Genomic DNA, 12,339 nt, shown 5'->3' with positions numbered 1-12,339 from the left:
ATCTTTAACTCTACTCCTTTTTCTCGCTCAAAATTTTTTTTTAGGATCACGCGGGTGTTTGCGAAATCTATATGATTTCGATGTGACGGAATCGTGTCCTGGTGCCTCCCATCTGCTCTAAGTATCAGGGGAGTTGAGCTCCAGGGATTGTCGCGCACATCGCCGTCATTCAGATTTCTGAGTACCTAAGAACGGAGGGTGTTCGTTGTTGCTTCAATACGGGTAGTGGTGAGATAACCCCGGCGTCCCCAGTACTGGTGTAGATTGTTCGGGGGTACTACCACACTTTGTATCGTTGTGATCACGAGGATCTGTTGTAGACGAAGGTCCGAGATGCTGGTTGTGTGTTGAAGGATGTGATACAGGTGATGGTTTAGATTAGGAGTTGTGTGAAATACTCCTTGTATCCGTGTGCCTGATTACATGACCAGTTATTTCGGGAATTCATAGGTGGGATATCTGGTAGTATCTTATAGGACTATCTTCCTACAGACGCTTGATTGAGGTTTGGGAAATCTCGATCATATGTTTGTTCCGAGCAGTTCTAGCTCACACTTGTTTGCTGTGGCCCCTTATCGGAATTTTGTCGTCTGTTACTTTGAGAATGCACTCTTGCTATGTTGTTCGAGTGCAATGCTAAGTTCTATTCAGATATTCTGTCTTTTGATTCAGCTTATCTTCAAATATTCTGTGGACTAATATGTTGTCCGTCTCCAGGATGGCTCCACCAACTCGTCAGACCCCAGCGCGTGAGGATATGCCGCCTCCACCTCCTCCTCCGCCACCGCCGCCTCCTCCTCCTGCAGAGGCCTGGCAGGCGATGATGGCAGCTACCAATGCAAATACTCAGATGCTGTTGCAGTTGATCCAGGAGAGAGCCAATCATCAGCAAGGCAATTTCCAGCAGGGTGGCAATCACTTCGCCAGTCTGAGTCAGTTCCTGTCAAACCAGCCTAGGACGTTCACTTCTTGCGACCAGCCGTTTGACGCGGAAGATTGGATCCGTGATATGAACAAGCATTTCGAGTGTAGCAATGTGCGTCCAGAGGATTATGTCAAGTTTGCAACATTCCAGTTGAAGGGACAGGCTTCTATTTGGTGGCAGCAGCTTAAGGACTCCAGAGGTGGCAGGGTGATGTCTTGGGACGAGTTATGTCGTGACTTCAGGTCCCACTACATTCCTTCCAGTTTTGTTGAGAAGATGCGTGAGAAGTTCAGGCGCTTGAAGCAGGGCAGCAATTCTGTGTACAAGTACAATGTTGAGTTCCACGAGCTGGCCCGTTACGCTTTGCAGGATGTTCCGGATCAGAAGAGCAAGATATACCAGTTCAGGGGTGGCTTGAAGGAGGATTTGCAGTTAGCACTCGCTTTGCACGATCCTGAGGAGTTTGACAAATTCTATAACTTAGCTCTCAGAGCAGAGGCAGCCTTGCTCAGGGTGGAGAACTCCAAGAAACGTTTCAGAGATTCCAGCTCTTCCTCGACTCAGGTGGTTCAGAAGCAACAGAGGTTTTGGGTTTCTCCTCCTCCTCCTCCTCGGCACTCTCAGCAGCCGAAGCACTCAGGTGGACGTGGTTCTTCCCGCCCACCCAACCCTGGATTCCAGCAGAGATATCAGCAGCAGAAGCAAGGGCCTCCTCAGATTCAGTTCCGGCAGCCAGCAGATGTCACTTGTCACAAATGTGGGCAGAAGGGTCACTATGCTAACAAATGCACTTCTCAGCTCCGTCTGCCGCCTCCTCCTCCAGGCAAACCTCCTAGCAACGCTCTTGTGAAGTTCAACCCCAGATCAGCTCGAGTCAACATGGTGAATGCAGCTGAGGCAGAAAATTCATCGGATGTGATCATGGGTAATCTCTTAGTCAATGATTTTCCTGCTAAAGTCCTGTTTGATACTGGTGCATCGCATTCGTTTATCTCAAGGCCATTCTCATTTAAGCATGGGTTCCCTACTCGTGATTTGATTAAGCCTCTTTCAATTGTGTCTCCGGGTAAGATCATGAATTCTCACATGATGGTTCCGAACGTTTCTGTCAAGATGGACAATTATGCTTTTCTGGCGTCTCCTATTGTCTTGGGCAAGTCCGACATTGATTTGATCCTTGGTATGGACTGGTTGGCCATGAATAAGGCATCAATTGATTGCGCAGCTAAAGAAGTGAAGCTGACCCACTCTTCGGAGGATGTGATCATATTCGCGGCGCGCGATGACACAGTCCGCTTGTTCTCCTTGAATGAAAAGGGTGAGATCAATCCCATTGAGCAAGTTCCAGTAGTCTGCGAATATCAGGACGTGTTTCCTGAAGAGCTGCCAGGGATGCCTCCGCACCGTGAAGTGGAGTTCGTCATTGAACTTGAGCCAGGCACAGAGCCAGTGTGCAAGCGGCCGTACAAGCTGGGTCCAGAGGAGTTGAAGGAACTCAAGAGACAACTCGATGAGCAGGAGCGTTTGGGTTTGATCAGACCAAGCTCGTCTCCGTGGGGATGTGGTGTTCTGTTTGTCAAGAAGAAGGATGGTACGGAACGACTGTGTGTCGATTACCGCCCATTGAACAAGAAGACAATCAAGAACAAATATCCGCTTCCGAACATAAATGAGTTGTTCGAGCAGTTGAAAGGTGCTAAAGTATTCTCCAAGCTTGATCTCAGGATGGGCTATCATCAGATTCGCATTCGTGAGGAAGACATTCCAAAGACGGCATTCAGGACCAGTTTTGGCTCATATGAGTATACGGTCATGTCTTTTGGTCTGGCTAATGCTCCTCCAACTTTTTGCCGATTGATGAACTATATCTTCTCGCCATTCAAGAATGAGTTTGTCTTGCTTTATCTCGATGACATTCTGGTCTTTTCTGAGGATGAGGAAGAACATGAGAAACATCTCAGGTTGGTGCTTGATAAACTGAGAGAATACAAGCTTTATGCCAAGTTTTCCAAGTGCGAGTTCTGGCTGAAAGAAGTGGTGTATCTTGGGCATATTATCTCTGCCGAGGGCATTAAGGTTGATCCGTCCAAGGTTCAGGCCATTGTTGAATGGGAACCTCCGCAGAATGTGAAGCAGCTTCGAAGCTTTCTCGGTCTTGCCGGATATTGCAGAAGATTCGTTGAGAACTTCTCCAAAATCACCAAGCCGCTCTCTAGTCTTCTTCAGAAAGGTGTCAAGTATGTGTGGTCTCCAGAGTGTCAACTGGCTTTTGATACACTCAAAGAGAAGCTTACCTCCACTCCGGTATTGGCTCCTCCAGATGATTCCAAGCCGTACCAGGTCTTTTGCGATGCTTCTCTTCAGGGTTTTGGTGCTGTCTTGATGCAAGATAGGAAGGTGGTTGCTTATACCTCCAGGCAGCTGAAGCCTGCGGAGAAGAACTATCCTGTGCACGATCTCGAGCTCGCAGCTGTGGTGCATGCCTTGATGACTTGGAGACATCTCTTGTTGGAACGTAAGGTTGAAGTGTTCTCCGATCACAAGAGCCTCAAGTATATCTTCACTCAGCCTAACTTGAATCTTCGGCAAACACGTTGGGTGGAAATGCTCCAGGATTTTAATCCGAGTGTTGAGTATACACCAGGCAAGGCAAATGTTGTGGCAGATGCATTGAGCAGGAAGGCATATTGCAACAGTCTGATTCTGCAACCTCTCCAGCCGGGTCTTTCTGAGTCTTTCAGGAAGCTCAATCTTCAGCTGGTTCCTCAGGGTTTTCTTGCGAACCTTCAGATCTCTCCTACCTTGGAAGATCAGGTCAGAGCAGCTCAGCTACTTGATACTATGGTGAAGAAGGTCAAGATTGGTGTGGGAAAGAGCCTTCCCAAGTATAAGTGTTTCACTGTGGATGCCAGGGATACGTTGTTTTTCGAGGACCGTCTTGTCGTCCCGAAAGGTGATCTCAGGAAGGTGATCATGGAAGAAGCTCATAATTCTCTGCTTTCTATTCATCCGGGAAGTTCTAAGATGTACCATGACTTGAAGCAGTCGTTCTGGTGGACCCGTATGAAGCGAGAAATTGCACAGTTCGTCAATGAATGTGATGTATGTCAAAGGGTGAAAGCAGAACATCAAAGACCAGCGGGCCTCTTGCAGCCTTTGCCGATTCCCGAGTGGAAGTTCGATCACATTGAGATGGACTTCGTCACAGGGTTTCCGAAGTCCAAGAAGGGCAATGACGCTATCTTCGTCGTCATCGACAAATTGAGTAAAGTGGCGCATTTCCTTCCAGTCAAGGAGTCCTTTTCAGCAGCTCAGCTGGCAGAGTTGTACACCTCGAGGGTTGTCTCGTTGCACGGTGTACCTATGATGATCTCATCAGATCGCGGGAGTATCTTCACTTCCAAGTTCTGGGACTCGTTTCAGTCTGCTATGGGCACGAAGATCCGCTTCAGCACAGCGTTCCATCCTCAGACTAGTGGTCAAGTGGAGAGAGTGAATCAAGTTCTTGAGGACATGCTGAGAGCCTGCGTTATCTCGTTTGGCATGAAGTGGGAGGATTGTCTGCCTTTCGCGGAGTTCTCGTATAACAACAGTTATCAAGCTAGTTCCGGCAAGGCTCCGTTCGAGATTCTCTATGGCAGGAAGTGTCGTACTCCGCTCAACTGGTCCCAGACAGGCGAGCGTCAGATCCTTGGCAATGATTTGATAGAAGAGGCTGAGGAGATGTGTCGGATCATTCGCGACAACCTCAGAGCAGCTCAGTCCCGGCAGAAGAGCTATTACGATAGCAAGCACCGTGACATGTCGTATGAGCTTGATGATTTTGTCTACCTCAAGGTGTCTCCTATGAAGGGTATGCAGCGTTTTGGCATCAAGGGCAAGCTCGCACCTCGTTTCGTTGGTCCGTTCAGAGTGGTTGGCAAGAGGGGTGACCTCGCGTACCAGCTCGAGCTTCCGTCAACCTTTGCAAATGTCCATGATGTGTTCCATGTTTCTCAGCTTCGGAGGTGTTTCAAGAACCCCGAGCGCACCGTGCATCTTCAGGATATCGATCTCCAGCCTGACCTCTCTTATCGCGAGCATCCAGTTGCGGTTCTCGAGGCGACTGAGCGCAAGACCCATAACAAGTCTGTCAAGTTTCTCAAAGTGCAGTGGTCACACCATTCCGATAAAGAGGCTACGTGGGAACGCGAGGATCACCTCCGTTCCGAATTTCCCGAATTCTTTCAGTCTTAGATCTCGGGGTCGAGATCTTCTTTGTAGTGTGGGAGAGTTTGTAATGCCCCAAGTGTAGAACTTTCCCTTCTTGTAACCTTCCATGTAGGGCCACCTTGTCAGAGATCTTGAGGATATCTCTTGTGCCTTGAATTCATGTGTGTTCCCTAGTGCTTACTTCCCTTGCATGCATGAATTACATATGATCCCTTGCCATATTTATGATTGCATGCCATGATCATGTTGCATTTGAGTTTAATAGGAGTAGTGTTGTGATGTTGTGAGTGCATGTGATCTTGCTAGGATTAAGTGGTGTTTTTGCACTACCTGGTGATGCATGTGATAACGGTGTGTGTGATGCAAGAGGGTGTGCTAGTCTTTTAAAGCTATTGCCTTTTAAACTCCTTTTCCCTCCTATTTTTATTCTTGTCAAAACTCCTTCGTCCCAAAGAGGATTCTAAAATGTCTAGTGGGTTGATAAAATGTGCTTGCGAGGGGGTGCAATTTTTCTGGTTTGATTCCTTGGCTTTAGTGGTGCAAATAAATTCAAAACAGTAGATTAATTACTGTTTTGCATTTATTTCAAACATCCCCAAATATTGCATTCCTATTTTTCCCTATTGGGCTATTATTTCTTATGTCTAGCAGGATTTTCCTTTTAGTTTTAAACCCAGTATTTTTCTTGGGTAATATTTTTTTCTTTCCTGGAAGCATTCTTTTCTCTGTTGTTCTATTTGGTTATACTTCCTGTGCATCTGATTATTTCCCTGGCCCGTTAAGCCTTCTCCCGTGCGGCCCAGTAGGACTTCCCCCCCTGGCGACAGAGCCCACTGGCGAGCGCTCCTTCTTCCTCCTGACGTCACCTCCTGTACGACGCGCGCTCAACCTCCCGATCGCTCTCTTCTCGATCCAGCGGCTCGAGCTCGCCTCCCGAGGCGTTAAAAGGATCCCGAGACCTCCTCCTCCGCCCTAGGGTTCCCTCTCCTTTCCTCCCCAGCGCCGCCAGTTTCCCTCGTGCCCTCGTTCTTCCCTGGTAAGTTCTGAGAGAAAGCAGAGAGAGAGAGGGTGCAGCGCCTCCTCCGTCAACCCGCCGATCCGTCGTCTCCGGCACTGGGCGCCATGTCCGGGGGCTCGGGGTGAGTCCCCGCGACCCATTCCCGGCGCTAGGACCCCGAGGAGCGCCCCCCCCCCCCCCGTCGAGCTCGTCCTCGTCAACGGGACGAACCGGGCGAACTGCGTCCGTCCTCTTCTTCGGTCTTCGGTGGAACGACTTCGTCGGGCCGTCTTCTTCCTCTCCGACGCCCCTCTTCTCCCCAAGGTGAGGTTCTCCGCCCTTGCCTCCTCCTCCGCGGTTCGGTCATGTTCCGCAGTAGAAGCTTCGTTCCTTCTCTGCTGCGGTGTGTCGTCTAGATAGCGGGCGCAGGGTAAGAGGCGATGTGGTGTCGCCTTGCTGCGGGATGGTAGGGTTAGCAGTAGCAGCAGCAGCTCCTCCTCCCAGCGCGAGGATCCGCCGCGTCGGCAGGGCGTGCGCCCCCTTCTCTGACAGAGGGCTCTGTCCGTTGGAACTCCAGGTCGGCAGCGCTAGTGGTTCCTGTAGGTTCAGCTCGCAGGTAGTCTAGCGGTGGTAGGAGAGGGCTTCCTTCCCCCCCCTCTCGGCAGCAGCTCCGTGCCCAGAGGACCCCCTCGTCGTCGGTAGTGCAGCTCGGCAGCGCTAGCAGGGAGGCCCGTCAGGCTCTCTGTCGCCGTGCTCCCAGGCGGGCATGGAGTCCCGGCAGCTGCAGTCCCGGCAGTCAAGCGGAGGCCTTTCCCCGTGCTGAGGGCGGAATGGAGCCCCCGAGAGTCCCGCGGGCCCCGCCGTTGGTTTTCCCCGCCGGTGGTGGCCGGGAGTGGCGCCGCCAGCGTTCTCGGGTCCGGCCGCCGGCGGGATGCTTCTCGTGAGAGGGCGTGTTCTTCTGTTTTACCTTCTAGTATTAGTCAGACTCCGGATCGTAGCCTGATGGTAGCATCTCTCTGTCATATGCATGCGCCTGATGAGAGGTTGTGGGTTCGAATCCCCCTCGGCGCTGAGTATATTTCTTTGTCAGATTTTTTTCCCTCTTGATCCTATGCAAGAGGAGCAGGGACATGTTTCCCTGTACTCTTCCCCCTTTCTGTCGAGATGGTAGTGCTAGTGCAGTGGCTAGGTGGTGCCCTGTGTACCTGGGATGCAGGGTTCGAATCCCAGGACCCTGTTATTTGTTGTAGCTTTTTTTTTCCTTCTTTTCTTGCTGCCTTTATTTGTTCTTCCTCTTCCTTGGGCTTGGGCAGCAAGCTGGATTTAAGATCATTTTTTTGTTCATGCTAGTGTAGTTAGTAGCAGTTCCCTTTGTGTGGGAGTTGCACACTTGCAAGTGATTAGATTTCGTATTGCTCCGCTTAGTATTAGGTTTACGTTGCATCTAATAATATGAATTCGAATCCGAATATAGACTGCATTATTTAAGGCGTGACCGATCAGTGTTCGTCCGCGAACATTGAAAGAGGCGGATTTTAAAGGATTTGGTTGTAGATGCTCTCGGAGTTCGTTCGGAACATGCAATGGCAATGAATTCATAAATAAATATATATGCATTTTCTTGAGTGCAGCATATCGCATCCTCTTGTTCTCTCTCGAAATAGGCTTTCGCCCCGCTATATATATATATAGCAACCACATAATACAACATGAAACCACTGCTGGGCCAAAACACCACATCCACGCCCAAATATATGTCGCATCCTCCTGTTCTGACCATATATACCATGCACCATGATTTTAGGTTAACACTGTAACCCAAAAATACCGGTCGGTTACCGAAGTTTTTATTTACTAAATTTTGAACTGAGACCGCTGATTTCCAAATTCACTGAAAGTAAAAAAAAAAACAGGATATTTCTGAGAAAATTATGCTAATCGAAATAGATGTCATCTCACAATTACATATACACGGCGCTGAGCAAAGGAGTTAAGATTGATTCGGTGCGCGAGATTACAGCTGAAACTGGCATTGTCGCAGCTGGGGGCATAACGGCGAGGTGGCATCGAATCAGTAGCCGGTCGTCGTGCATCACCGGCGTGCTCGACAACTTCAAGGGGTACCGAGATATGTGCTTATTGTCATAGTGAAACGTGTGTGTCATCTTCCGGGACTCAAAGTTTACCAACCCCTCGAGTTCGAAACTGAACTCTGCCGTCGCCGGCGGCTCGTCCGCATGCTTACTCGCGCGGACGAGGTGCAATGCAAATCCATGGTGGCACGGGTAGAATTTGAGGTACCACGTGCAGCCCCCTACGGCGAAGCGCGTGGAGTAGGCGGACTCCCCGTCCCGGAGCCCCGCCTTGAGCTTGCAGACGCTGGCGATGGCGAGCGTGTGGGACCCGATCATGGCGTCCATGGCCGCGAGCTCCTTGGATCTGGACAGGTCTCGATGCTGCTTGGTAGTCATGGTGCACCTGACGGTGAAGCTGTCGTTGCGGACGCACGACGACGCCTCCAGCTCCCTCCTACTCACGAGCAGGCTCGAGCTTCCGTTGGCCCTGAACCCCGGGCGGGTCTCCTCGTGGAAAACGGTGTGCCGGCCGGTCTCGTCGAGGATCTCTATTCCTATGGAGACGTCGGTGCGGCAGGACGTGGCTAGGAGCTGGTCATGGAACCAGCAGTCGATTTCGACGGAGACAAACAAGAGGTTGGGCTTGCCCAACTCATCGGTACCAAACGGGTGCACCTTGAGTTGCCAGCGGAGATCGCTGAAGAAGATGATGCTGAAAACCTGCGGGCGAAGCAAGCTGGAGTAGCCGTGGATGCGAGTTGTCTCCACGAGGGGCGAAGAGCGGCTGCCGGCGGCACCCATTGACCTGCTCTATATTTGCGCGCCGGCCGGTGTATATGTTGTCCTGCTAAAGTCTGGAGTCCTCTCTTCCTACTTGTCCTGCTAAAGTCTGGAGTCCTCTCTTCTTTTACTTGTCCTGCTAACTTCCATCCATAGAAAGCCGAAGCGGATGGAACTCGTAACTGATTCGGTTTCCCTATCCTTTTTTCCAGGGAAGATTCGGTTTCCCTATCCTAGTAGCAGGAGAAAAGAAAAAGAATAGCGTGAGATCACGTCCTAGTGCATTCCACGTGATATTTGAGTAATGCTACCACTAGTAGAAAACGGGCCTTTTGCCTGGACCATTTAGTCCCGGAGTGCCTCTGGACCAGGACTAAAGACCCGGCCACGTCGCCCCAATTCTTAATGCCTCCCTCGAGGCTTTAGTCCTGGGCCGTAAGGAGCCTTTAGTCCCGGTTCGTGTCCCAAACCGGGACTAAAGGGCTACGCGGCGGGCGGTGGTGGTGGCAACCGTTCGTATCCCCCTTTAGTCCCGGTTGGTGGCTCAACCCGGGACTAAAGGCCTAACACGTGGCATGCCGTGGTTGTGGCGACGGTTGGTATACCTCTTTAGTCCCGGTTGGTGGCTCAACCCGGGACTAAAGGACTAACACGTGGCCTGCCGTAGTGGGGCGACCGTTGGCATACCTCTTTAGTCCCGGTTGGTGGTTGAAACCGGGACTAAAAGCCTAACACGTGGCCTGCCGTAGTGGTGGCAACCGTTTGGTATACCTCTTTAGTCCCGGTTGGTGGCTCAACCCGGGATTAATGGCCCAAACGGTTTGCATCCCGCGTCGTTTCGGGCGATGAAAAGCACGAACCGAAGCGTACAGTCGCCATTTCTCTGTTCTTCTTCTCTCTCGCGTCGCCCTCTCTGTTCTTCTTCTCTCCCGCGTCACCCTCTCTGTTCTTCTCCTCTCTTCTTCCCTTCTCTTCTTCCACCATGCCAACTACCTTTCATGAGGTGGTCGCGCATGGCGCGACGAAGCTCCGTGTCGTGTACACGAACCTGAGCACGGAGGTGCCGCATTTCCTTCAACAGTTGATGGAACGATGGTTTAACCACGCACCGGATCATGAGAAGTTCTTCGGGCTTGATCTGGAGTACACGGCCGATCAACGTGGTGTTGCCGTCATCCAAATATGCTTCGCAAGCCATGTCTTGATCTTCCAATGGACGAAGTAAGTTTTGAGGCTTTCTTTGATCCAAGATAATCCCTCCCCTAGGGTCACTACTCCCACGTTCACATGGATTTTGTGTATTTATGTATCTGATTAAGTAGCGTAGTAGATTTTGTGTATTTGTACATTTGATTTAGTAGTGTAGTATGTGTGGAATACATTTGATTTAGTAGTGTAGTACATTTGATTTAGTAGTGTAGTACATTTGATTTTGTGTATTTGTACATTTGATTTAGTAGTGTAGTACATTTGATTTAGTAGTGTAGTATGTGTGGAGTACATTTGATTTATTTGTGTTCATTTATAATTCACATTGGATCGAATTTTGTCAATCCGATAAGACTTAGTTTGTAGTTTGGATTTACTAGTTAACAAGCTTTCTTTTGTTTGCATATTATGCATAATGTCCATAATCTATCATAGTGAATTCCACGTATAAGTTTATTTGTTTCTATCATAGTTGGTTCCCTTCAAATAGTTGTAGTGAAACATGTTTCCTTATTGCAGCAGTAGGTTCATAATCTATCTCTAGGTTCCATTGCATATGTGCTATATGAATCCTAAAGATAAGTTTCTCTTTAGTTGTAGTGAAACATGTTTCCTTATTGCAGCAGTATGTAACATTTGGTCCATTTTAATTTGTTTGTCTTGCAGGAGTGACAAGCATTGTCCAAGACTCATGGAGTTCCTTCGCAGCGGCGTCACTTTTGCTTCCGTTGACATAAGGAACGACAGGCTGAAGATGAGGCACAACTTCGGTATTGAGATACCAGCTGGTTGCCTCGTTGATATCCAAACGATATTCAAGCTTCAACATGACAGGACTTCGATGGCTCGTATGGCAGTTGCCTTGATCGACGATTCATATGCTGGTATGAAGACCAGTTTCCCAAGGTCTCAGCACAGACTTTGGGAGAAGGGCCCACTTGATTATATCAACATTGAGTATGCAGCAAAAGATGCATATGTTTTATACGAGTTGTCCACTATGGCCAGCGTCACCTATATCCCCTCGAGGAAGGTGGACATTCTGATTCAGATGATTCCGACGAGTAGTGTTCTTAACGTCGAACACTTGTATATATATCTATTGTAGCTATTATTATGTACTGTTTGGACTAGTATCATGTACTTCTTGGACCAATTTATATATGTCTAGTTTCTGTTTGTGCCATTATAGTTTCCAAGTTTGAATGGTTTAGCCCTTTCTAACTTCATTTGCTACTTTTGAATGGTTTAGCCCTTTCTAACTTCATGGTATCATGCATTTCGACCACATATATATACAAAAAGTCTTCAGTTCAAATAAGTTCAAAAAATAAAATCCCTTTTGTAACAAATCTGTTTTTGATTAAAACAATCACTTCTCCTTTTTCTCCTTGTGCTAGATATTGGTTATGCACTAGGGGAAGTAGGAGTAGCGACCATCATCGACGGTTGAAAAATCAGGTGAGCTAGTGTCCACCATATATGAGAGAAGAAGAAATCCCTTTGTGATGTGACTTTGAATGGTGCATTTTGAACACACAAAAAGTATGGAGTTCAAATAAGTAAAAGAAAATGAAATCCCTTTGTAAGAGATGAGTTATCGTTCGAAACCCTGCTACTTCGAGAGAGATTGTCAGTTTTGTACACGAACTGCATCCATTCTTTGTCGTAGCCCTCTCAACTTTTTAACACATGCTATGTGGGTGAAATGATGATAGCATGCCAACTTTCAACATTTTCAGAGTTCATTTGTAGTGCTTTTCAATTACAGGGTCAACTAGCTCAAAAAAAAAATCCACGAAATATAACAAATGAAGTCAGAAATTGTTGAAATTTTGTGATGTGCCTTTGAATGGTGCATTTTGAACACACAAAAAGTATGGAGTTCAAATAAGTAAAAAAATGAAATCCCTTTGTAAGAGATGAGTTCTCGTTCGAAACCCTGCTACTTCGAGAGAGATTGTCAGTTTTGTACACGAAATGCATCCAGTCTTTGTCGTAGCCCTCTCAACTTTTTAACACATGCTATGTGGGTGAAATTATGATAGCATGCCAACTTTCAAGATTTCTAGAGTTCATTTGTAGTGCTTTTCAATTTCAGGGTCAACTAGCTCAAAAAAAATAAGTAAATGCACGAAATA

Source organism: Hordeum vulgare, chromosome 2H (genome assembly GCF_904849725.1).
Source record: "Hordeum vulgare subsp. vulgare chromosome 2H, MorexV3_pseudomolecules_assembly, whole genome shotgun sequence".
NCBI classification, from domain to species: Eukaryota; Viridiplantae; Streptophyta; class Magnoliopsida; order Poales; family Poaceae; genus Hordeum; species Hordeum vulgare.
This window is presented reverse-complemented; position numbering follows the sequence as displayed.